Source organism: Pseudopipra pipra, chromosome 2 (genome assembly GCF_036250125.1).
Source record: "Pseudopipra pipra isolate bDixPip1 chromosome 2, bDixPip1.hap1, whole genome shotgun sequence".
Classification (NCBI taxonomy): Eukaryota; Metazoa; Chordata; class Aves; order Passeriformes; family Pipridae; genus Pseudopipra; species Pseudopipra pipra.
This window is the reverse complement of record NC_087550.1, coordinates 10,643,116-10,671,093: the sequence shown is the minus strand read 5'-3', so window position 1 is coordinate 10,671,093 and position 27,978 is coordinate 10,643,116. Positions and strand designations below refer to the sequence as shown.

The 27,978-nt window shown below is 36.9% G+C and overlaps 1 long non-coding RNA gene across 1 annotated transcript; it reads right to left on the bottom strand.

Moving 5' to 3' along the window:
* Positions 1-2,119: 2,119 nt before the first annotated feature.
* On the bottom strand, positions 2,120-27,649 carry LOC135406562 (uncharacterized). Its single transcript, XR_010426339.1, has 5 exons — positions 27,454-27,649; positions 13,007-13,256; positions 7,711-7,841; positions 6,444-6,538; positions 2,120-3,432 (listed from the first exon to the last, which is right to left on the bottom strand). It is a non-coding gene; the product is annotated as an uncharacterized LOC135406562 (long non-coding RNA).
* Positions 27,650-27,978: the final 329 nt, after the last annotated feature.

Below are 27,978 nucleotides of genomic sequence, written 5' to 3'. Positions count from 1 at the left end.
GAAATTAGGAGCAAGGACCAAGGAATTATTTTAAGATAGTCTACAAATACAAAAGTCAGCATACTAATAACTAGAAGTGCATTAACAACTGCATGAAGCAACCAGAGATAAGGAGAAGGACAGAAGAAACAAGCAGCTTGAATCACTCCAGCAAAGTTAAGAAGCAGACAATTCAATGGAAAAGCCTGAATTTTGTTCCTACTATGTTCAGCTTCCTCTGCATTATTATAGATTACACTCATTTATATCCGAAGATGACTGACCCATAGTGCATTATCCTAATGGAAATACAAAGGCATCAAGTACTGGCTACTTTATAAAGGAAAAGAAAGGTAAACCCATGTAATTTTCTATGGCAGTTGTTCTAATGAGTTTACGTGATGCTGGCCAGTACAATAATTAATTCCCATTCAATCTTTCATTTACCCTTGCCACATTTCTCACAATTTTGTTTTTAAAAAAGGTACTTCCAACATTTTAAGGAAAACATTTTGTTGAATTTATCTTAAATAAATAATCCAAATCTTCACTTAAAATTTTTCCCATTTTGACCTCTGACTTGTCAGACAATGACTAATAAGCAGACAAGCCATCTGTGCTGCCCAAGTAATTGGCTGGCAACTAAAAGTCCCCCATCCTTTCCCATCCTACTATGACATCTAACTTACTTAAAGTCAAAAATCTTGGCCTCCTGAACACTTTGTGCATTAAGTCAATAAAAAACCACTACCAGAACAATAAGCAGCAACCTGTAGAAACAAATAAAGACAAGTTAATTGCTGAGTAGAATTTCTGAGATGGAAAAACATTATGAAAATTTTGTATATACAGTCTCATAATCATTTCAAGAGGTAGAGACAAACTGAAAAGCAAACAACCAATGTACTGTATAGTCACTTTCCCCTCATCTTTTTTTTATCTTGTCTCAAAATGACTGATAAAATTAAAATGAACACAATTAAAGCAACACAACATGAATCCATGAAACTTAATATCCTAAAAACAATTCAGCATGTCCGAACAAGAAAACAGTAAAGGCTAAAAGTTAATCTATTTATAACCCTTATGACCATTAAGTTATAGATGTTTGCTGTGGTTCTTTACAAAGCTTTAAACGTGTAATTTAAGAAAATATTTTTTTTCCTGGAAAATGACTGAGATGGCTGGTGATAAGAAATTAAAATGAACTACATAGAAGTGAAGGTATGGTATCATTTGATGCAATTCAGCTATTGAAATTGCCTTAGCATTGGTAGCAGTTAAAAACCACTTTTCTTAAATGATCAACATGTATTTCCAGAACTATTTTGGGTAATATGCACAGTTAAGAATAATGCTGAAATTCTTCTGTGAAGCAAGTCAGGAAAAAAAAATCTGGATAGTCATTTCCTAAGTGTCAGCAGGGTCTTGGCTGATTAGAAGGCTGCACACTGCAAAAATTGTTGTGTACAGAAACTGTAAATGGGGCTCCAGGTCCCAGAAACTGTAACCAGAGAACCAAATTCTGCACTGGTTTGCATTCAGTAGATTATATGGGAGAAACATAAGACAGAATATCTATATATGCAATACACTAAACCTGTTATAAGTTTCTTGTACTTTATTCTTCCCTTTTATACTGTTCTTTGACAATGACCACTTTTGAAACAATATTTAATTTGTGAAGCACACAACTCTATAAAAACAATGTCACTGGTTTGATTTTGGATCAAACTAGTGAGATAATCCTACCTCAACCTTGAGCTGGCCCTGTTCCTGTTCATTGTATATTCAGCTTTGGCTTAACTCTACCTACTTTCATATTAATGGAAGTTTATCTATGTCAACAAACAAAAGCAGATCTTTAGTTCCTTTGCTTCACATGACTTACTAACAAAAAACCCTAAAAGACCCCCCAACCAAACTAAACCAACCAACCAAAAACACCAGAAAAACCCAAATAAAAAAGGCTGCTAAATTCTCTGTACTTATGCTATTTCTCATGCTGTTACTACCACATACTGGAAACTTTTGAAATGGTTAAAAAAGACTTTTTTTTTTTTTTCAGGGAAAACATAATCTTGGAAAAAAACCCCACATGGGTAGTATGGGGGAAAAGCTCTCTATTTTTTTAAAAGAAAAATATATTATTGTGGTTGATTGGCGCTTTTGTAGTTTATTTTGATTCCTGTAAAAAGGGCTTAAACTGACTTCAAAATATTTCTGCACTTCATCTGCACTGAGGTCATACAGAATCATCTGTAGTGTTTAAATTGAAGCATTTTCATGTGGGTTTTCATCATTATGTACTTTACTGAGTGGGAAGCTTGTTGTACAAGAAATTGAGGAGTTTTTTCCTAGGCCGTTGTTCAGGTTCTTTCCCTTTGACAGAGACTGTAGAAGGGTCTCAGCATAATGGAAATTAAGACAGAGCTGTCATTTTCTGATGAGTCTCCTACACACACTAAGGAAGAGCAGTCATTTTCTATATATATTTGGTTTGTATATCCTGGAATTTTCTTACCAGACTTCTCCATCATAAAAGAGATAAAGGAGGTGATTGTCCCGCTCTGCTCTGCACTGGTGCATCCTCACCTTGAGTACTGTGGGCAGTTTTGGTACCACAACATAGAAAAGGCATGAAGCCTTTGGAAAGTGTCCAAAGGAGAGCCATGAAGGTGGTGAAGAGTCTGGAGGGGAAACTGTATGAAGGGTGGCTGATGGCACTTGATCTGTTCAGCCTGGAGAAGAGGAGACTGAGGGGAAACCTCACTGCAGTCTTCAACATCCTCATCAGGGGAAGCAGAGGAGCAGGTAGCAACCTCTTCACTCTTGTGACCAGTGACAGGAATCCAGGCTGGAGCTGAGCCAGGGGAGGTTTAGGTCGTTTATCAGGAAAATATTTTCACCCAGGGGGTGGTTGGGCACTGGAGCAGGCTCCCCAGGGAAGCGGTCACAGCACCAAGACTGACAGAGTTCAAGAGGTGTTTGGACAACACTCTCAGGCACATGGTGTGACTGTAGAGGATGGTCCTGTGCAGGGCCAGGAGATGAACTCGATGATCCTGGTAGGTCCCTTTCAACTCAGTGTATTCTGTGATTCTATGAAAATTTTGCCACTCATAAATACATATTTCAACTCGCACGAGGGAGCCACCAAAAGTTTTGCTACGTGACAGTGTCTTCAGAACTAAATAAGTTTCTGGGTTTAGTGTTAAGAGACATCTGTATTACTGTAAGCGTGGTGTGGTGAAGGCCACAGTTCTGAGTGTGCCCCTGGTGCCTTGTGCCTGCCACTTTTGGTGTGCTCCTGCCACAGGTCCTATGGATCAGCTCCCAGTCACACCTCCCATGTCAGTCTATTATCTTCTGATGGACACAACTGGCATACTCTCATCTTCCCAAATACTGATGCAAGTCCTCCTTGCCCTTGCTTCTTATGCATGCAGACAGCTGTACATCAGAATGAGAATACCATAAAGATACATACATGCATACACAGGTATATAAATGTAATCTCTATAAAAGCAGTGGTGCAATTGCCTTTTATTCGGCTTTAAACGGGAATTCTGTAATGTAGTTGCAAATATACTGCTCTTGGCAGTGCTAAAAATATGTCATTTGGATTAAATAGTTTCAAGTAGAATATTTTATAACTTAAATAATATTATTTTTATTCAAGATCCCATTTGGTTTAATGCAATTTGTCTGAGATCATGCACTAATTTCTGTTCTTAGCATAGCCTTGGGGAGATAAAAATATTAAATACAACTCTTTGTGGGTTTAAAAAAAATTGTCTTGCCATATTTAGAATAGATTATCACCACCCAGTGAGCTTATAGCATTCATGATTATATGTGCAAGAAAAATACCAAAAGTATCATGTAACAGGCTAGACTATATTCTATATAAGTAGCTATTGAACTGTAGCCAGTATCCCAAAATATTGCCAGGTTCTTATTTTCTTAACAGCTGGAGTCTTTTGGTCAAGTAAGTTGCTTTCTTACATCTAGCAAAAGTTATTGCAGTAAGTTGTTAAATTGAAAGTTTAATTTGAGTTGCTAAATTGAAAAGCTCTATTAATTCAAAGTGTAAAATACAGAGTAGTCCAAAGGTAAGAATGAGTCAACTGCACACAAAAGGACTGTCAAGTAAGGAACTGGCATGGATAGTTTGATGTTTACAAATTGGATCGTAATGTAATATGCAATTTTGCCTTCATTTTCCATCTTTATTGCCTTCATATGAAAGTAGTGACTGGATTCCTAGTGTTATAAATGCAAGCCAAATACCTTCTGGAGAACTTATTTTTGACAAATTTATATAAAACCTGTTGAAAAATTATCTCAAATCTCCACCTTCTGTTTAACCCTCTGTTTAACATTTATACCTCTCTAGTGAATCTTAACAGCAGAAAGAGTATTGGTAATTCTTCCTGCCAATCCATCAAAGTCTTGGGTTTCCTCTATAGAATGAAAATACCAGGCTTATTGCACAGTTTCTAAACATATTAGACTGACTCCATGTCTTTTATGAGTTTCCTGTTTGCTTCTGACTGGTAAAATCCAAAACAAACTGACTTTTAATTGTAGCCTTGAAACTTAGAAATGGAAGGTAGAAAAATAAGTGAAAAAAATCATCTACTGAAGAAAGCTGAGGGCAGTTCTAAAGTTCAAGAAGCTTTTCAAAAAGGTAAAATGAATGTAATCTTTATGAGAAATAGCAATTTTATTCTGGGCAACTGCAGTTAAAACATGAGGGGTTTAGCTGAAAGAGTTAAGAGCCATATGCTAAAAAAATTGTAAGAAGAAAATAATAATATAGGGAAAGGTTAACATCTTGACATTAAATTATGGGCTTCAATAAAAATTATGATATATTTTTACATGATCAGGCATAACTGACTACTATGGCAGGTAATGAAGTTAAAATGAAAAGACTTGTTTCATCTGTCAGTATCTGGTTGCAGCAGAGCTCTGCAAGAAGCTTAATCGTGTGGGTCTTTGAACTGAGTTAAACTGCTGAGTGAAATAAACCATTTTTGCTTTTAAAGTCTCTGTTCTAGAGATAAAAGTATCATGTTCAGACTGGTTTGCTTGGTTCAGTAGTACAAAAAAATTTATTCCGAGTTTCAGAATAAACTTCATTTTTTATGACCTCTTCTACAGGTTTTTTAATTTTGTGTTTTCATTACTGAAATTATCAAATTCATATATGATTAAGTGCAATGCAGTCCTTAAACCACATAAGTCAATCTTCTATGAGTTGCAGTTTAGACCACTTTTACCTTGGAAAAATGGTTTTCTAGAAAAATATGGCATTAGTGTAACCATTAACAGTAATTTTATAGATTTTTTTTTTGTTAAGTCTTTAAAACAGCCCTTTTTTTTTTTTTCCAGAATTGACTAAACAGATTAAGCCATGGGAGCTAAGTTCCTAACTTGTTAAAGATCCTTGAAAATCTCCGTTGGTGTTCCTCAGAATCATTATACGCTTAAATTCCTTTGGGAATCTGAATAATTCTTTCTACAAACATCTATATATGATTGATTTGATGTAGAGGAAAAGTCTCAGTGCAGTTTCTGTATAAAGTTGTTTTCACAAGCCTCTTTGGCAAAAGCTACGCCTTTCAAATCTCCTGTATTTTTTAAAATTGTCCCTCAACTTTCTTGTTGCTGTGAAATTGTTACGAAGAAGCTTTGTACTAGTGAAGCTCATTTTTCCATTGTCAGGGAAACAACTATATACTGGTATTAGGCATATTGCTTCCACTTAGCAGATTTCCTGTTTATATTACTGAATCCGCAGTCAAGATCTTGTTTTTAATAAACACTTAGAAAACTAGAATGCAAAAATATTTTTCCCTGTGTATCATACATGTAAAATATACCCTATATATATACAAATATAAAAATATATACTTCTTGTAACAGATCAGTGAACCAAGTTCTTGTCTCTAGTTTTGCAACATTATGATATCATGAAGACTTTCACTCAGAGAAAAAAGAAAGGAGTGATTTGACTTTACATGTATATTTGTGGCTTGTTAAACCATGTTTGCCAATCCGTTCTTATTGAATAATTATTAAGTACATTTTAATCATTGACAATGGTCTTATCACAACATAGGCATTAGACATATACTTATAGTATCATATCACACCTTCAGTAGAATGAATTCTGATATGCCAAAATGTTTTCCCATAGGACTAGTATTTGTAAGTTTTCAACATTTTCTTCAAATAATACTTGTATTGGCTTTTATGAAACTTAAAATAAATCCTTTTTTTTTGCAGTATTGTCCTGTATTTTTCAACTGGACTTGACTTGCTTAAGGTCTGAAAGTATCTTTTCTGCTAGCTGCAAAAATTGATGCTAAGGCTTAAAGAGCAGAACTCTAGGAAAGGTGAAGAGGAAAGCAGAGCTAGAAGTCAGCTGAATCCTTTTTTTTCCAGATACTTACAGATAAGGAAGGAGATGTGTGAAACACCTCCAAAAAATATATCCTAATGTCTATTTCGAATTATCAAATAATCCATTCTGTCATTCCCTGCAATGCTGTGAAAACACAAGAAACGAAGCATTGGTGATGATGACAAGTACATCCTGTGAATAAGTTGCTCTCTCAGTGTTCTGCCAAGATCCAAAAAGGGCCAGATTGTGGGAGCTGCAGGCTGTCTGCTTTGTAGATGACAGGTACCCTGAAGAGGACAAAGTCAAACACTGCAGCACATGTAGGCCAGAGGTATGACATTGCTGGAGATGTTGTATGCATTTTGTGACTCTGACAATCTCAGTGACAGCAGGCTGGAGAACAGAAGTTATAGGAGTCTACACGCATTCCTTTTGGGGAAAATTTCCAGCAATAGTCACTCATATTTAATAAGGAGATAATTCTACTTACTGTAGAGGTCTCTCTTCTCCATTTTACAAAGAACTAGTAATTATATGTTTGTATAATTTTTCTTTCCAGCCATATGATATGTAAAAGGGAATTATTTCTTTATATATTTTTGTTTGCTAAAACAAACAAACAAAAAGTTTGAGTTTTACAGGTTTGAAAAATAACCCCCCTAAAAGAAAAATATTAAATGTCTCGATTAACTGCAGGATGATAAATAATTTTTATGTCAGAAGATATTTCTATCCAAAACATCTTCTGAGAAATAACTTTTTGAAAAGAAAAACATACTAGGAAGTGCTAGGACAACATAATCAAAATGCTCCAAGTTCTTTATGATCATACTGATTATACAGAGGTGATGATCAGCATACGAGAATTAGCAGAGGAAGCTAAAGAATAAAACAAGGCTTTGTTATGCCCTGCTATTTTTGCATTATTTATTGTTGGAATCAAGAGAAAGATAATCATAAATGGGCATAACCCATTTGAATGACCTTCACTTTGCTGATGACATTAATCAGTAGCAGAAATGCCTGGTTTTGTTAAAAAAGGCAAAAGAAATGCATGCCTGTTAATATTCCAGGAATACTGCTTTAAAAATCAAGTCTTTTTACTTACCAAGAAAATTATAGGTGCTGTAAGAGTGACATCAGGTATAAGATGGTCTTTAAGAACAGATGTCCTTCAAGAGCTTGAAATATTTTTGGCTACAGAAGCATGATCAACACTGACACAATAAAAACAATTTCTAACACCTCCTCTCCTTTAGAGATATTTCTGAAACACCACAACAATGAGGAAATTTCCTAGAATGCATTGCTCTTACCAGGAATTACAATAAATTGGAAAGAATGTACTCTGTCTTCTAGAAAGAAGTCTGAGGAGTGCAGACAAACTGAATCCATCAGATGTGAAACATGAACACAGTTAGACAGCAGCTTCCACAACAGCTTCAGCCTAAAAAGAAAATAATAGGGAAGTTTACTGAAATCACAGAGAGAAGAGTAAGGAAAAAGCCTTCATCATCATCAGGAGGATCAGAAGTCCAAGCCCAGAATACTCAGCGACATGTGGTGAATAGTTTTGAGGGAGCACAAGGTAAAGACAGACATATTAAAAGGATTTCAAGCATTTTTGTTTTCAACAGGATAAAAAGAGGTCTCCTCAGTGCGGATTATATTTTTGCTTTCGAATGTTGATCTCTCCTCACAGTGTGAACAACAACAGAGGTTAAAAAAATAACACCTCTAATATCACAAATAAAGGGTGACAGTTTGTTAATTACTGACCAGTACAAATGAATGCATGCAACAAGAATCACAGAATAAAATGGTTATTTTGAAGTCTGAAATTGTCAACAGGATTTTGGAGTTATTTTCTCAAATAATCAATAGCAAACCAAATGTTCCTGTGACAACTATAATGCTTCAGCTGCAGTACTTTGTATCTGTGGGTTAAGTGAACTTAGTACACATTCAGTTTAAAAGTCTCTTCACTACCTTGTCCTCTCTCTAAAAAACTTTAAAACAAGAATTGAAAACATAGTCTATCATTTTTTCATGCAATTAAGGGAGCCATCTTGCTACATCTGTCTACAAATCTAAATTCTAATGCTTACCTGATTCTTTGGGTTGAAGAATCAGAACTGAGTGGGACGTGGGAACAGACCACTGGCTGTAAAAAGTAGCAGCGTTCATGAGTCCATGATGGACAATTTTGACCACCATAAGAAGAATGCACAACTTGAAAAACAATAAAAAGGTACAGATAACATGCAAGGTGAAAGCCATTCGTGAGGAATCAGTGGATGCTTGATACTGGGGTTCTACCTGTGTCCCATCTAAACCAGCAGGAGAACTGTAATTGGCATATAAATGAAACTATGTAAATGAAAGAAAGCAAAAGAGAAAAAATTATAGTGTTAGAAACTCTCATTTTAATAAGGATGTGCAAAGTTTTGGAAACAGAATTGGGCTTCTGGCAGGGCAGTCAGCAGGTTGAATTTAAATGTTAAGTTTGATCTGTAGTGCAGAAAGCATTTGGTAATAAAGGTTAGATACAATTTTTTGCAGCAACTATCCTATCACGTGGTGTGATTTATTTCCTAATTAGTTTACCATCCTGTAGCTCGTCCATCTTACAAACAATTAACTGAGAGATTTTCTTAGCCTGGCATTTGATATGAGTCCAATAATTTCTATCTTTTCTTGCTCCTGTTCTCTTCCTTTCTTCCCCCTCCTGTTTGCAGCTTAAGAACAAAACCTAAAAGGTAAAAACATCCCAAATTCTGGAACGGTATTAAAGAACACAAATTACCAAATAGTAGCCCTGTTCTCCAAAGCAGGTTAGCACTATTATTTCTCAGGTTACAACATCTGTGATTGATGCATATTATACAAGTACATTTTGTGCAGATATAAAATTTATAGTGCTAATAATGGAAAAAATCTGATTCAGTACTTTGTGTGGGTCTGAGAGACATAAAGAACAGCATTACATTCTAATGCTAAATTAATCTCTTCCATTGTTCTATCATCAATAATACACTGACATCTCAAAATCACATAGTCTACCTTTTAATGGTATTGTACCGTATGTGTTGTACAACAGATGTTTGGCAGCATTTAAGGAGAGAAACATTTCTGCAAACACATATAAGACATCACAAAATAAACTTTCAGAAGCAATTGCTTTAGGCTGAAACCTGACACAGGGAAATAAACTTACCCACAGTAAAACAAATTTAGTAGGCATTTCACTCAAGATAAATTTGGTCTTATGTTTGAAGACGAGAGCAAGAGTTACTTTAAGTTAAAAATTAAATACAGCTCTTGACAGAATATATAAAAGTGAGAATACAAATGCTTTGTGATGACTTCTTTTGCCAAAACACACTCAAGAGGGAATAGGCACTACCTGTGACGTGCCAACTGCTGCTGATGTAGGCAAAGACTAAGTACAAGGCAGTCATAAGCTTCCACACTCAAGGTCACAATTTAATTTCTGTTCAGAACTGACTGGCATCATCAGAAATACACACTGTCAAATCAAGTGCCTTAAAAATATATTGTTCTGATCAAGAAGAAAAAAAATGTATGGAAGAGAATTAACAAAATCATGAAACGAGAACAGCTTTTAAAGCTACTGATAATTATTCAAATATATTTTGGAACAGAGATAAAAATAAAACTTGGGCACAATCGCTGATGTAATTTTGTAATTAGAGTTTCTTCATCTTCACTAGAAGACTTTTCCTGATACATCCTGAAGAATCATTTGTGGGTTTATTTCATAAAATCTCATTAGAAACACACTATCAGCCTGTGATCAAAGTCCATTATTATTAGGTGCAAATCACATTTTGTGAGTCAGGGTTGGCTACAAAACAGAAATTCCAAGTTAAAACTGGTCCTCCTGCATGTTGGCTATTGCCAATAACTATACCAAAACCATTGTGACTACAGATGATATTGAAATAAAGAAAAACAGCTTGTGGGTTCTCTAATTAATGGACTGATTTTGTGCTGATTCACTGTTATTTATAGTGCAACTCATTGTGCACCTCTTGGTTGCAGAAAGTTCTTAAGAAAATAGTTCCCTCACCTTTAAGTAAAAATAGCAGAGTATATGGATTTGGTGCAGATATATATAAACACACACACACACACAAGTATTACAGTGGTCAAAAATTTATCAGAAATCTTTAAGAAAATGCTTTCTTTTACTTACTCCTCTCTTGAAAAAATAAATGAGCCACTACAGCCAATATCTTAACAGATGGCAACTTTCATTTTAGCTTGAGCTAAAATACACCTTTGGATACACTCTGCAAAATATTTTAAGTTACAAGTGGCCAGTAAAATCACAATTCCTACTACATGATACACTGTAATATCTCCCTTGGAGTTCTGCAATCTGCGATGTCAATAACCTCTAAATAAGGTGTTTAATCTGATTAGAGGCAGATTAAGAAAGCACTGACATGATAGAATTAGTCTAGCCTCTTATTATCCATGTATTATGGCATTTGTCTTTCCAAAGGAGTACTGTGAGTGAAAGTGAGTGTATTAAGGAAACAGGTAACTTCTAAGCAAAGTAAAGTTGTACTGCACGGTATTATCACTTCCATGTAGAGTTCTATGACAGTAAAATAATGCTACTAGCACAATCAAATCACTGGTAACCAAAAGAAAGGCACGGATAGTTAAACTAGGAATTTAAGCAGAGCTTGGAGGAAGAGGCAGCACACAAACCTTAACAGTAGAGAAGTGACCTTAAGAGGCAATTATAACAAGAATGAGGCTTAACACAACTTTTTCTCTATTTCTGCCTTCTCCTACCCACCCCTCTGTCCCCAGGAGAAATGATAGCAATGTGCAGGAAGGTCAGATCTTGTGTTGTTACTTTTTACCATTCTTCAAATCTACCACTGATTATCATTTACCTCCTTTTCAGATGAAAACCCAATCAGAACATTCTTTTTCTCAGGCAGAAGTTAATCCCAGAAAACTGAACACTTAAAGTGAAAGAATCCCATGCTATAAATAAGGCTTGTTAAACTGAAGCTCAGATTATCCCCCAGCTGGCAAAAGGGTCATATTTATATAGTTCATAGTGCATAATTAAGTGAAAGTCTGAAGAGAATTATTCATCTATAAGGGGAGAATTCTTATTCCTATTCTACTTACCAAAGTCAGAACATAAGGATTCCAACAGTATAACCTTTACTTACTTAAACTAGTGAAAAACACAAAGTTAGGCCATTTAACACAGTGAACATATTATAAGTTGTGCTGTGGAGAAAAATCTGGGTCTGTAACTCTAGTTCTGCTCTTGCTTGGCCCAAGTATGCTCTCTTTTTTTGGCTGCTTATAAATGTGCGCTGGCAAGTGCTTATCTTTTGCAGACTGAAAATCAAAAAGACAATTTTTACCCTGAAATAAAAATAAATCATGTGTTCTGTTCCAGATTTGACAGCCTTCTCTATAAAGAGACATAGAAAATTGAGAGTTGTTTTAGCCACATCCCACGAATCATCTTGCATTCTCAAATGCCAAGCTGTATTTCACATGAGTCACTGACTATCTGGATTTCTTTGGTGATGTTTTTCTCCAGTCTGATTTGTATCCAAAGTCCATGCACTTTTTCTTCTACTGCATGAGAAACCTTTCCCCTCTCATGCAAACTCTATGGGAAAAACTAGTTTAAAAATAAAAACCAAACAAACAACTAAAAAAAATCCACACAAGCCCTGTGAAGTAGCAAATTTGAGAAAGAATTGCCTCATTTATAAATACTGACACATGGTAGCTGCATGCTTAGTTGGATACCAGATACCCCAGTGACACCATTCATACACGGAGCTGGAAGACATCCACTTCTCCTCAAATATGTGAGAAAAGCACAATCCAAGTTTGTACTATTTTTACATTTCCCTCTTCCCCGAGTCTCTTGGCTAGTCTGATCCTTCTTGGCACCTTGATATTGGCAAGACACCTACAGTCTGTGTACTTCAGGAGTTGAAAAACTTGAGCTAACGTGAAGTCAGTCCCCCCATTCCTTAACCTAGTTACTCAGTGATACAGGAGTGGGAGGGCTCAGCACCAGACTGTCCCCCTTTTGGGACACTATCAACTGGTACAGTTTATCACAGTGGCTATGACAGGGCCAAAGCTGGTGTGTAGTCAGCCAGATAATTAGGCAGCTCCCTGGGAAGCCCACACTCCTCCTTTTGCTGTTCCTGACGGAACATGGGTGCAGCAGAAAATGCAGGCTCATGTTTTCCGTGCTGTTTGAATACAGTCATTGGCAACATTTAAAATCTGTGCCTATTTCTAGCTCATCGGTAAAGCTTAAAAAAACGATATAGCCACCTCAGGAGAACACTTTTACTGTGCTATCTCCTGAACCAAGCAGTTTCAGCTCATTGAGATTCAAGCAATTAAATGCTCGAGCAACCCGTGCAACTCTAGATGAGAATGCATGGATACACAATCAAGTACAAAGTGAGCAAGGAAGATACTGCTCCAACTTCTGCTCTTTCCCATCTGATAGTCAGTTTGGTCATTCTTTACTGCCCACTTGAGATAGTTACTATTAGAGAGGGAACACTGATGAATCACCTTTGTCTGGCAGTGCTGTTGGAACAGATCAGACAGATCGTCATTTTTTTGCTTCAGCAAACTTAATCCACGGTCCAGGGAAATACTGCTGAAGGTACAGTGGCATAAGTTTTTGGGTTCTCCAAAGAGTTGGAATCTGTGAATTATTTGCCACAGAAGGATACATCTTGGCGCCATCACTTGATCTAAACGTAGAAAAGCAAGGCTGAACGTATATTTTCACGAGTCCTTTAAAGGTTGAAATGTGTTTCTAAGACAGAAAGAGAGAGAAGAGAAAAAGAGAACACGATAGTTTTAAAAATGAGATTTTTTTCAGTACACTTTTTATTTTCAGATGTTTCAAAATATAACTTTTTCTTTTTTTTCCAGTCAAAATCATGAGAGATACCACCAGAATCAATTGTTGCTAGAAAATTCTTACAAAGGGTGTTGTATTTTAAATATATCTTCCTCAAGCTGGGATACAAAAGGCCATATTTAGACACTTGTTTGCCTTGAAGTGTGATGAACAACCAGATTCTCAACATGGTTTGTTGTAGGTGTCTTGCACTACAGAAAAGTGCAAGACAGATGCCTAATTACAGCCTAGGGAGCTCCTCTTAGGTTACTTCTTTAGCAAGTCTTGGCCTTTATCCCTTCCTGCAGGTTAGAAATCTAGTCCTTTTCTATATTAGTTTAGAAATAAACTAATATAGTTTATTCCCACTTTTCCTGCCAAGATTAATATATACATATACCATTAAGTAAAGCAAATTTTCTTTTTAAAAAATTATATATATGCCGCAGTAAAATAATACATAGAACATATATAATATTAATATTAGGTATGATTAGGATTGTATGCCCACTACAGCAGACCTTGTCAAGACAAGCCTTCTTTTTCTCATAGAGATTGTTACAGCTAAAGGAAATTGCAAAATATGCTTTCCCACATCCCAGTGTTCCCAACCACCAGTCTGGAGACACAGGTGGACATGACAAATTTAGCCTCTGTGACCATCTATTCTTGGTACTGATTAACAAATGCCTGCTGATCTAACATTCAGTAAATACCAAGAGCACAGGTTTTTGTACCACTCATTTTTTTCCCGTTTCCCAGGTGAAGTATTGTTTCACTGGAAAATAATGCTTTAGCTAACCTGGTAATTTGTGTCACTCTGTCCCCAGCTCTCCACTAAGTTTGGCATGAATGTAGGAGGAGTTCCAGTGTGTACTTGCAGTTATATCAGAAATGTTTAAGTGAGGTAGCTTTAAATTGATCCTTACGATACTTATGCTGAGTCACTCAGGCCTGGATATAACATACAGATTTTTAAAGACTAAAGATGAATGCAGATCCTCTAAGGTTAACATTTGGCAGTGTCCTGGTCCTTTTTGAACTCATTTGTGTGCAGACAACCCACAGAAATATGTGACAATGCTCACCCCAATTTATGCTTACCAAAAAACCACATGAAGAAGCATACACTGAGAATATCTACTACTTAGCTTGGATCAACATTGTTTCTTGACACTGTTATCTAATTGTTCACCACAGAAACCATCTCTACAGTCTGCTTGGTATCATCATGTTTAACTTTCCAATTCACCCTTTTCTCCAAGTTGAAAATATGTTTTTATATAAAGCACTGTAAGTCCCAAACAGATGACCTGGGACTTCACTGATAATGAAGTTCCATTATAAAGCTTAATCTCTTAATGATTTATCAGTCAGCAAAGACACTTCTTATTGATAAGTTCCTGTTTTTCAGTAAACCCTCTGTTTTAGGGCTATTTTACATAAGTAGGTAAATGACACTGACTGTATCACCTGTATCTGTCACATGGAGGGAGAAATGGCTTCCTCTTACAAAAAAACTATTCACTTTCATTTACTGCATCATATTTATTCATGGGTCTGCTAATTAATTCTCTTCATTTTATAGCTCCTATCAATTTTATTCTCATGGAAATCTGATTTACTTGTTTATATTAACTAGGATTGCTTTGGAGCTCTTTTAAGAAGTTTTTATCCTACTTACCACTTTCTTTCCTCGGGTGCTGAGGACGATACAAAGAATATATTGCAAACCACAGTTAGCAGTTCACCAGTTTCATATTCATGGGTGAATGACACCTGGCCCTGGCAATTCATTCCTATTCACTTTTTAAATTTGTTTTAAAACCTTTTTAGCGAGGTTTCATCTCAAGACAGTTTCTCTCCCCAGCCCCTGTAATGAGAGGCTCCTTGTGCCGTGGAGCTCCTGATCTGTGACACAAGCTGCCTTGAGCTGTGACAACTATATTATCTACACATTGAAGCAGAGGTTTCTAGCTTAGCAGAAGCTGGGAGCTGCTGTCTTCCTGAGGCCACCTGTTTGGCAACATCCTGCCTTTGTGGTGGGTTGACTCTGGCCAGCAGCTAAGCCCCCAACCAGACATTCACTCATTTCCACACCTCCAGTGGGATGAGGGGAAAAGTCCAAGAATAAATGCTGAATACTCATACGTTGAGATAAAGACAGTTTTGTGAGTAAAACACCACAGGGTGTTATGGAGAAAATCAACTCCATCCCAACCAGGCATGGCACAGTTTTGTGAATTTAACACAAAACACTAAACAGGTGTTCATTGTCACTGTTGGGCAGTGAGAACTGGGGGTCTGTCCATGAGTCCTTGTCCCCCAGAGCAGGCACAGAACCCTGGGGTGACTGAACTGAAACAAAGCCTGCTATTCATGATGGCACCGAGCAGGGAGCCCCCAGCAAGAAAACTGAGACTACCTCCTTTCTTCCTCCCTTTTGTTTTCCTCACTAACTAGGAAAACCATGAGGAAAAAAAAATTATGTAGTCCTCTTGTGCTTGGTCCTGAGGACAAAAGGAATAAGCAGCAGGAATTCTGAGCCCCTACCTTACATAGAGACAAGGCACATGTTTGTTCTGGTGGCAGCAGCTCATTTCACTTCTATGGGAACTCAGGCAGAGCAGGAGCCAGTGTTCTTTCCAGAAACATGTCACCACAGAGGGGATAAGCATGGGATCAGCAGCAAGATACGAACTTCCACCTCTCATTGCATCCAGTATCATATTCTCACCCCACATATCTATGGATTGACAAGGACTAACTTTTTACGCTGATTCTTTGGTCATTCATAACTCCTATCATAAAGGTACCAACAAACAATAAAAGCAGAATCCAAGCACTATTGCAGCAAATAAATTAAGAAATATAACACATTTCTTGCACAGCTATTGTTAACCCTCTCCCCTTGTAGCAGGGAAAAATCCAGCTTTCAAAATTGTGATGCATGCATGTTGCCAATATAATGATCTTCTTACATGCAAAAAAGAGGCCAGGAAATGATTTAAAATGCCATAAACTTCTTCAGAACAGGTTTCCTGCTGATATGCCTTTCTCCCTGAAGTGCTCCCCATGCTCATTCTGAAATATTCATTGCCCTAATGATTTCTTCAGGCACTGCTCCTGTACATAAAGATTAGTTCCTCCTATCAGGAGAGAAGCAATTCCAGGGGAACTGTTATGGAAGAAATCCACAGGATCCAAAAATATATGCAAAAAATGTTTGCTTTTCTTCCTTTGCACCTTTTTTTTAATCTTTATTTTCAGATGTCAAACCGCTACTGTTATCCGTGTGTTTACAAGTAGAAAAACCTATTTCTGACTTCTTTTTTTTTGTTTTCTAGAGCTGTTATAGGTCTCTATTTTACCCATGATCTTCCTTATTTCATGCACCTGTACTGTGCCCTTTCAACACTGCGGGGCAAGATGCTCTGGAATTCACAGGATCATCCATTCTCTGGGCACTTCTGCAGTTCTCAAAGCAATTAAAACCATGTTTCATCTGTCAAACTGAACCCTTTCCCCCCCTCCCCAAGATTAGCTTTCAAGCTCATTGTGTTTTTAGGAAGTCTTTCCTTAACTCCTGACACCTTTAACACGTGGTAGCTGATTTGCAGTATAGCTTGATAGGAAAGAGAACCATTTCTCCAGAGTTATGCTGTATATCATTAGTAGTCTTTTGAGAATCTATTAAAAAAACCCCACAAATCACTGAAGTTCCATACAGAACCAGGAACCTCATTTAGCTATACTCAAGGAATAGAAATATGAAGGATAAGTAAAAGCTAAACAAACACAGATTTCATATCAAAAGATGACAGTATATTCAAAATAAACTGAAAAGTGTATGAAGAAAAATAACAGGCAGGTATAAACAAAAAAACCCACTAAAACTCTGGAAATTACTAACACCTTCCTCCATCCCAGACTGAGCAGATTAATTCCATTAAAATTTTAATTAGTTAAAACTCTAATTCCCACTGAAAATACAGATATTAAATATTTGATCAATCATTGGTTTTGATAAAATTATATTGACCACAAATCAATACATTAATTTGAAAATACGTTTCACTTTTTTTTGCTATATTAACATAAAGTTAATTTTAAACCCTTAGTTTTAGAAAACAATAACCAAGTTTACAGCCCTAGGTAAAAATCAGAAACAAACCCTATAAACAACATGAAACAAAGAAAAAGATATAACTTTTGTATATCAGGAAGAGGAAAAAAACATTCAGTGAGAAATTAGGCCCTTATTAACCATAGACATAAAAATCAGAAGTAGTGGTAAATATATATACACCTCTCAATTTTCAATTTTATTTGGTGCAAACCAAGAGAAGGTTTCCACATGTAATAAAATGTTATGCCAAGAACACCAAGTTTAATACAAGGATGGAAAAAAAATCATTAACATAATGAGAGAATATGATATAGTAGCAGTATCTGTACCCTTTTAAAAATACTATGTTTTAACCTGACTGGAATGGATGTTTTCGAGGAAATTTCCGAAGAGTTTTGAACAGTTCATCCTGCAAACAAGGGACCTTGACTTGAATCAAAGATGTGAATTTCAGTTTAAAAACTGAAAAAGTTTTTAAAGATCAAAATTTGGAGATTAGAAAAGGTTTCTGACAAACAGATTGCTGGGGGTACTAAACTAACACTGTCTTGATTCAAACCTTACACAAAAAATAAAAGCCAGTTCCCTCAAGATTCTATGACATCAAAACAAGACAATTTAATGCTAGTCATGAGAAGTGGTTCTTTAATTTAAAGATACAGTTCTGTTATCTCTTTCTGGGCATGATAACATGCCTAGCTTAGATGGTAATGCCATCAATGGAATATAACAACATTTCTTAAAAGTATTTAACCTCTTTCTAACAACTTCTTGGCAAGATTTTTAACAAAAAATTAAAGGCACAATAAGTGGAATAAGAGCTGAATCACTGGCAGATCTCTAAAAATCATAATTCATTATAGAGTGTAAATGCATTATTAGCAAAGTCTAGTAAGGATAAATCTATCATCCAAAATTATTCAATAATTTTATCAGCAGTCTAGGTGATGCCTAGTGATGTTTGCAGATAGCATGAAGGTTACAGTATAGTAAGGAATAATAACCCACCCTCCCAATTTTCTGCTACAGAAAGGTATGAATTGACTTCTTAGGATGTTGTGAAAGCAACAGTGTGTGTTAATATGGTAAACCACAAGGAAATACACTTGGTAATAAAGAAGGGAGTGGGATTTTAGTGGAGTTCTAAGAAGATCGCCAAAATAACTGAGAAAGGCATGCCATAAATTCATTCTGGTTTGTTTATTATGGAGAAGAATAAAGGTAAACCTTTCCAGAGTGTGGCCCTTCAGTGCACCAGAGTTTGCTCCAGAAAACTTCAACCAAAGTAAGTCTGTTGAGTCTTTGCAGGGAACAACTTGGACTTGAACTCTGGTGTCAATGATGCAGTTAAATGGATTAGTTATTCCTTGGTTATTCATAATGTTTATATACATATTATGCTAATCTGAGCTTTCCTGGAAAACTGCAGCACATACATATTGTTTAGGAATTGCATGCACATTGAATCCAGCACTTTTTTGAAACCTCACAGCACACCACTATAAGTGCAGCCTGTATCTCTGTAGCCTATACACAGATTTATATACACCATATATAAATATATATATATATATACAGCTTATACACCCCATTTTAGTAACGGGGTTACTCTGCTTCTTTTTTTTCCATCCACAACACGCACCCCCTGCATACGCCTCAGATTTCTGTACATGTGGTATGTGTTATGGCTTTCTGCACATACCTCATAACCCACTTCCATCATGGCTGAAACACTCAATCCATTTAGAATAGAGCTAACACGTCCCTGGAAATCCTTGCCAAAAGAACAAGTTCTCAAAACTGACAGGACAAGACTTCCAGGTGGAAAAAGAGTATATAACTGGAGGAACAAAATGAAAATCAATAGCTGGCTTCCTCACACCCAATAAGCTGTAGAACCTGGGAGGCATGAAAAAGTGAAACGACATTAGGAACGTGGTTTTGCCTCTGAGGACAGGATGCCTACAGGTGGTAAGAGGTGAACATGCCCCATCATTTGTCGCCTGTGCTCCAAGGTGAGATTTTAGTAGTGTTCTAAGAAGATCCCCAAAATAACTGAGAAAGGTGTGCCATAAATTCAGTCTGGTTTGTTTACTATGGGGAAGAATAAGGATAACCCTTTCTAGAGCATGCAAAGTACCTATACTTTAAAGTAACCTGAATATCTTCAGTATTAGAATTCACCCACAATACCTGAGGTGAAATAGCTAAAAATTTAGTAAATTCAGCATCCAAATAAGGAGCAATTTCCATATATTGAGAGCTAATAACAATTTAGCTTAGAAGACAACAGACTCACCCTTGCTTGAAATATTTAAAATAAAGTTTAATATACTGTAATGTATCTTTTGAAGATGGTTGTGTGGTGTGTGTATAAGGAAGCTCAGACTGCTGACAACTTTATTGGATTAAATAACTCAACTAGCATGCAATATGAACCATGCAGTATCATAAGGCCCAAATTCAGAACTTTCCTGATAAAAAGTTGTGCTTTCAGTAATGACTTCTTTGTTGTGTCCTTAATATTTCAAGCATTCTGTGACAGAAAGGAATCTAAGTCAACCCTCAATTTAGTGGTAAAGGCACATTTCAATTACCCCAGTAGATTTGGCAGCACTGAGGGTTGTTAACCATTTTCATGACCACGATATTACAAAATCAAACTCTCTCCTAGCTGACAAGTAAGAAGAGTGACTGGTAATAAACCATGGCGCTGCTCAAAATGATGAACTGGTTCTTCCATTGCAATAAATCAACATCAATTCATTGGCAAATGAAGTCTTTTAGATTTATGCCAGGTAAGGGTCTGACTAGCAGCTAGTGTTCTGAAATCTGGAGAAAACATTTTTCTCGGTTGCACTGCGTCTCATTCGTCATAAAAACACAGTAAAACATTCAGGAAGATTACTTAACACATTGTCAAAGTGAATGCATCTCTGTAAATCAGAGTCAGCATGGCTATGTCTCAGATACTAGTGTTGCTAAGGTAACTACTAATTTCCACCCCAGGGTAAATAGTTACATAAAGCTGACAGCTTATTCAATTTTATGTGTTAGACGCTGGGGCAGAGCACGTCTTTTATTTCCTCCTGTGATATTGACCCTGGTTCACTCGTGCACCCTCTTGGCTGCTCAAAATCCTTTATCCTTTAACCTATATTGCCTGCCAAAAAAGGTATCAAGGTAACAGCCAGCAAATCTGCTCCCTCTGGCCTGCCACTTTCTCATATCCTTTGCTTTTTATTTCATGTCAGATTATGAGTCAAATTTCTTGACTCACACGCTGAAGCTTTAGAAACAGCATCTCTAAAATATTGTGTAGCTGGTTTCTAAGTAAAGACATCGGGCTGCTAACAACCCAGTCTTCCCACTTAATTTCAATCTCTGATAAGTAAACCTACTTGTTTTTCCTTTTACACTTGTTGGACTCTGGTGGGCAGCTGTTAGCATCTTGTTGGAAAAAGCACTCTTGTGTGTTTATTGGAACTCCTCTAAAGCTGTTGTTTCAAATGTAAATCGTTCAGTGACAACAGCAGCTTAAACTATTCCTTCCCCTGTCTTATGGTGTACTTTGCTTTCTACTGTGCTGGCACTGTCATTTTCTAGTCTGTGCTACATTTCTGATGAGGATTCTCTCTTAAAAATGAAAAAGCCTTCCCTGACTGCTTTTTTTGTTAGCCCAAATCAATTCCTTGATCGGGTTGAAAGAATGGCCCTATAAACAGGCATCCTAATAAAACTGAGGATGTTTGTCTGCATGGCAACAGGAAAACAGGCACATAAGGGGAGAGGGACAAGGAAAATCAAATCTAACATTTGAGTTTTACTACACTTACACTTAGGTATCTCAAACCCACAACAAATATTTTTGAATTCTACATTACCACTTTCTTCCTCACTTAAGAAGATGCTAGGCTGCAGCTTTCATATTTAGGTCTTGCCTCAGCTTTTGATTACATGGTCTGAATATGCCTAGAATGCATATTCGGAACGTGCTATTCTGATATAACTCATCTGTAGCTAAATTCAGACATACCCTTGAATTGCAAAGAGTGGCATCAGTTTACATCAGCAGGTAAACTGACTTAAGAAGATGCAACTTAGTAGGGCAACCACCACCTGCACACCTGTCAGGCCTGTTCAAAGAAATGCTGAATAGTCACTGGCCTATAGCTGATACATGAAATTACTTTTGGATACAATCAGTTTATGCTATAACAGGTTTAATCTCACTTGGAAATGCAGTGCAAAGGAAAAAAAACTAAGCCTGAGTTTACAAGAAAAAAACTTCATGTCATTTGCAAAAAATAAGTTTCTGAAATACTGATAAATTTGCACACGCTGTGACTGACAGAAAAAAACCAAAAGCTTCTTTTTTTGTTTATATTAGTGGGAAACGAAATAAAACTAGATAATTATCCAGGCATGGAGTTAAGCTGACCTAAATTCCTGAATTTCATACCTGCTTTTTAACATGGTTGCACGAAAGAGGCTTGAACTAGTCATTTATATGCCCATGTCCATACATTCATCACTATTATGCTGCTTGTTTAGAAAGAAAAAGACATAGGGTGTGTACTAAAAGATATGGCTTCGACAGCTTGTCAGGTGTCTTGTTTTCCGCTGAAACAGGGAACTAATGATTGTCTCACACCAAATATGTAATCCTATAAACATTAAATTGCAACAGTGGGAATTAGGGATTGAAAACCTTTTTGTGAGATTCAGAAAAATGTTTAAGTTCTGTATCAGAAAATTATTGCCTTTGGGAGAGACAGATCCCCAATTCCAACTTCATGTGCGGTGTGATTGAACGCAACATCTTTATATTTGTGGGGAAATATCACGGGCTCTCTCAAGGAAAACAGCCCAGCAAACTGCCTTTGGTTTGTTTATCAAGAGTGGCTGAGGTCTGTGAACCAAAGCTCCTGGGAGATGGGAACAATGTGAGTGTTTATTTGCTCAACCCCACGACCCTCTCGAGCCTTTCCCTGAACAGTTGTTTTCTGTGCCTGTTTAGTCTTTGAAATCTGAACCAATAACAGAGATGATTTTATTAGGCAGACGGATACCCTTAACAAACCAGACTGGAATCATCATTCCCTTTGACGTAAATTTATGGAGCAGTTGTCAGATGTAATGACTTCCAGTCATCACCACGTCGAATTTGAGGCTGTGAATTGTGTAGTAATAGACTCAGTGTTACATTACCAGTTTCCTGAGCCATGGAGTGTCCTGCATCCATCTTGGAAAGAAGAGATCTCAATAATCCTAACAAAATGTTAGAAAATTAGGATTCTCCTTTCAGTGTCCATTTAATGGGTACAGACTGAATGATCAATTAAGATTCCTGCAGTCATGTTTGACTTTTAAAGAGAAACTTTCAACATAAATCCTCCTTCTTTAGTTATTTTTGTGATTATCACAGTTAAAACATCCCTTTAAAACCAAAACCAACAAAATCCCAAAGGTTTAGAGCATTGATTTTCATCTCTGGAAAGTGAGTAGAATCAAGGCAAGACATGGCAGAAACAGTTCTTCAAAAAAAAAAGGTTTTTATGAATTCCTTAGGCTTAAGGCTGTAATGCCAGAAAGAAAATAGATACAGATATTTGCATCATGTGCTGAATTTTCTCAAAAATTATTCAAATAAATAGATTGTTATTTCTTGAAGGAAAAAAAATTAAAAGGAATATATTTAACTCTAACTTCGTCTTATAGAGCAAGTTAGTGTATGTACAGCCAATGATTTTATGCAATATTGACCTATAATACTATAGTATTGTCATAAACAAGAAATTTTTATTAATATAATGTCTTCTAAATTAACTTATTTTGCAACTGCACATTGATGTTCATGTCTTGTGGTACACCCTAAAGAGTGATGCTAAGGGACAAATCACCATAAATACTCATTACTGCAAAATTATCATCTACTAGCTCCCTGTCTGGTTTTGCTTCAGAGCCTGGAAAAAGCTACATGTGTTAACCCCAAGTGGACAATGCCAATGCACAAACTTGTATAAAACCGCCTTGCCAAGTGCACATTGCTATTAATCAGCAGGGCAGCTTCATCCTTCAGGGAGTCAAGGAGCTAGCCAACCAGAGTAAGAGCAGGAGGTAACGCTTGGTCTGCATGACCATACAGAATACAGAAATTAAGGGTGATAGCAAAGTAATCAAGGTACCAAACCACAAATCACGCCTCGGCACAGCAGGAGGTGAGTCTATACGAGCATATTTCGGCTCCTGAAGATGTGTTTATCTGCCAGAACATTCTCCATACATGTACATTTCAATTACACACACTGGTATCACAGGAGAACTGGTATCACAAGAGTTAAAAGAGGAAGAAATTTGGTGACTACAACAAACATAGGTGCTCTCCCATACACTAAGGCACGGGAAATCATACCAAAATCACAAGGAGTATGTCACAGCATGAAACAAAATTATCACCATAATTATAAATACATCCTAAATTCTTTGAAATTATTGAAGTCTTTCCTCTTTCCTTAGGATGACCATAGTTTTACTAACGCCTGAAAGAGATTTTAAAACTCTGATTTTCTTACTCCCACCTATGACAAGAAAACCTGCATCAATGACATGAATAGCATACAGGAGATTAGCATTAAGCTATTCAGAAGATAACTATGCCTGAAAGTCAAATGTAAGAAACTGTCTATATCTGATCAAAGTCAGCATCACTACACATTGGTTAACTACTACATAGAACAAGAATTGCTCCAATGCACTTTAGAGATAACTGTGACCCTTACAAGAAAGTATTTGAAAACATTTGAAAACATTTGCTAATATTCCAGGACAGAAGATTTGAGAAGTTTCAATGACAGGAGTCACTAGTAAACTTCTGCAGTTTTCAGCCAGTAAATGGGTTACTGATGCTTCCTACCAAAGTCCTTCCAAAGGTCCAGATTCTATTTTTTCTGCAAGACATAAATTAGGGTGAGCTCCATCCTCAGTTATGCTGCAAATAAAGCTAAGCTGTGTGTGTGGCTTGCTGCTTTGCTACAATTTGTCTTTCAAAGATTGAAAGTGTAGAATGTCAAAAGACACTCTACAATGTTTTTTTGGAGGACAGTAACTGTGCTACTTCCTGGCCTACATTCACACAAACAGAAAAGTCTAATTGACACCTCCCCTATGTCTGTATCAAGCAATTATATCTTTTTTTTTTTTTTTTTTTTTTAGTTGCTAAATGATAGACTTGACCATCTAACAGGCCTTTTCTAACATTATAAACTTGGATCCTAGAATTCCGTGATCACCAGTCTTGTCTTCACAGTATTATTAAATATGTCAGGTTGGAAAGACTTCGTGAGTTGTCTGTATCCAACTCCCATCTCAATGCAGGGATAATTTAAATGTAACTTTTTCTGGAAATGGAGAATCCAAAACTCTCCGGGCAACGAGGTCCAGTGTTTAACCATTCTCACAGTGAGGAATTTTTTATCTTAGATCTAATTACAATTTTCCTTCCTGCAGCCTCTGTTCATTGCCTCTTGCCCTTTTGCTGTGAAACTCTGACAGAAGCCTAGCTCCATCTTCTCTATAAATCCTTTTTAAGAAGTTGAAAGTGACATTTAGATCTTTCCCCTAGCCTTATGTTCTTCAGTCTGCCACTACTGAGATCCATGACATTTCTGTCAACCCGTTTCTTGAGGTTATTGGAGTATCTCTGAATGACAGTCCTTCCCTCCAACTTATTCATTGGTCCCTGCATTGGTGTCATCTGCAATCTTGATGAGGATTTATCATCGTTCCCACCACTCCACTCATTAATAGAGACATTAATCAGCATTTGTCCCCGTATCATCTGCTGAGGAACGCCACTAATAATCACATGCCAGTAGGACTCCATACCACTGATCATAATCTTTTGGCAGCACAGCAAGTTTTCCATCTGTCCAGCCTATTTTTACCACTTTGGCTGCAGAAATACTACTATGGGAGACTGTGGCCAAGGCTCTGTTGCCATCAGAATAAACAATATCCTCTGCTCTCCTCTCATCCACTAAGCCAGTCATCTCATCCCTGAAGGCAACCAGAGGTTGGTCAGACACAATTCTCCCATACTGAATGCAAAGTATCCACTACAACCACCATGTTGGGGGATTTTTTTGTGTGTCCCTATAAACAGCAACTCAATAGAATTTGCTCCATAACCTTATTCAGGACCAAATCTGGACTGAGTGGCCTATAGTTCTCAGAATCCTTCCCCTTGCTTTAATGAATGTAGATTGGTTTGCCATTTTCTAGTAATTAGGGACATCATCAAATGGCTACAACCTCTCAGAGATAACAGAAAGCAGCCTTGCAATAAATTCAGACTGTTCCCTCAGCATCCTTGAACACATCCAGTCCCACAGGCTTATGCTTCTCCTGTTTGCTTAAGCTATCCCTTCCCTGGTCTTCCTCTACCATCAGTCATCTGCATTCCCAGAGACTCACACTGGACGCAGGATATGTCAGAGACATGAAACCAATCTTGCCACAGTAAAGACTGAGCCAAAGAAGGCACAGAGTCTTCATATATCCTTTGTCACTACATTACCTCTCCCAACTCACTTGTTCCTTCTTTATCTTCTAATAAACTGAAGAAAAACCAATTATGCCCTTTGCTAATATATTTAACCAAATAATATATAAACATTTTTATTGTATTTACACACTGGCTGGGAATGAAACTGAATTGCTGCAGTAAACAAGTTCATTGTGCAATTTTCACTGACATAGTATTTCAACATATGTAAATTATCTTTTTTTGTTATCCCTCCTTTACTCTCTGCAACCTTACCAGGTAACCCCTGGCCTCTTCTAATTTAGGAAATATAACCACCTTTGATACACTATGACTTTCAAATGTTTAGTTTCGCTGCACAGATATTTTACCCTATACATTTACTGTTCAAGCTTCGGTAGAAACAAAAATAAATTGCCCCGAGATTACTTAAACAGAAAGTTCTTAAGCTAAAGAGATCTATCCAGACAGCAAATCAACCACTGGTAAAATAGCAATTTTCTTATTCAGGCAGGTCAGTAATTTTGTGTTTAGTGTGAGGCTGGGAATAACAGCTTCATACCAGGCTTTGACCTTAGGTCTCTTTGCCAAGTTTTCTTCTAAGATCTATAAGGTGAGTTGCTATGGTCAGAAAGGTGTACTTATAAGTCACCACAGACACAGTTATACCGAGTGAAAACAAAAATCCCCCTTTTTTAAAGAATATTAATGCTTCAAAATCAAGCTTTCAAAAAAAAAAACAACAAAAAACCAGGAAAACACTATTTGCAACTGCCTCGAGAACTTTAAATGGAAACTTTAAATCGGCATGTTATGACTGTGCTTACAGGCTGGCTTTAGCACTCCGATTTTCCTTTTCCCTACAATACTAGTGCCATTCAGGGTGCACAATAGTACTTTGGAGTACCTTACTCTTCATAACAAGTAGTCAACTTTCTTTATTTCTCCTCAGGATAAGTCCCTTTGTTCAGGTTTTATTTGCTCTGCACTCTATAAATCTGCTCTGATTAGCATCACACAAGGACTCTGTGAGGGAGGAAGAAAGAAAAGTGCATTCTCCCTGGCACCTTTCAATCACTTCAGAATGCAAGTCCTGCAAACACAAACCTTTTCACAATGCATCTTCCAAACTATCCGCATAAACAATACTGGAATACATAATCCTCTCTATGCACAACCTTCCCTTCAAAAACTTGCTTATTTCCAGAACAAAAAAATCCACATTTTAATCTCTGAAATAGGGAGGGTGAGTGGTAGGAGGCAAACAAAAACACAATCATTTCTGCAACAAGGAAAAGGAAAAAGGCAAAATAAAATGTCAAGTGGCTCCTGAGCAGTTATTTTGTTCACCTAAACCCAAGTATCCTATCTTGCCATATCCATTTACCCCCTGTGGTACAAGCCAAAATCAATTCCCCATACCTCTGTCTCCTCACCTGATGTTGGTGTCCCCACAATTTCTTTTTCCTTTTGGTAGCATCAGACTTCCTGCCTGTAGGTCTGTAGTCTCCCTCACACCCACAAGTTTTTGCCATTCTCTTTGGTCAACTTCCCAAAATCTTGGTCCTCTGTGCTTCAACTGTTATCCTCCCAGCAGTCAGACCAGTTAGCACCTATCTTTGGGGCTGTCAGGGCTGTAAAAAGTTAAGGGAGGTATTTAGTGCACAGGAAGGACAATTTCCTTCTTTGACAGATGTCCAACTAGAGCAGGACATCAAAGCAACAGCCTGGAACTAGAATTGTGAGAAAAATGACAAAAAAAAAAAAAAAAGATACCTCTTTTCACCTCAACTCTGCACCTAACTATAGCTTCAAAGTCCAGAAACAGAGCTGCAAAGCCTCATCGATTTTGCCAAATTTTGTTCATTGCAACCATTTTGCAGACAGTTTTCCAGCCATTTCAAAGTCAACCTGAATTTCCATGAAGTCAACAGACTGCACATCAGGTATAAGCCATCAAA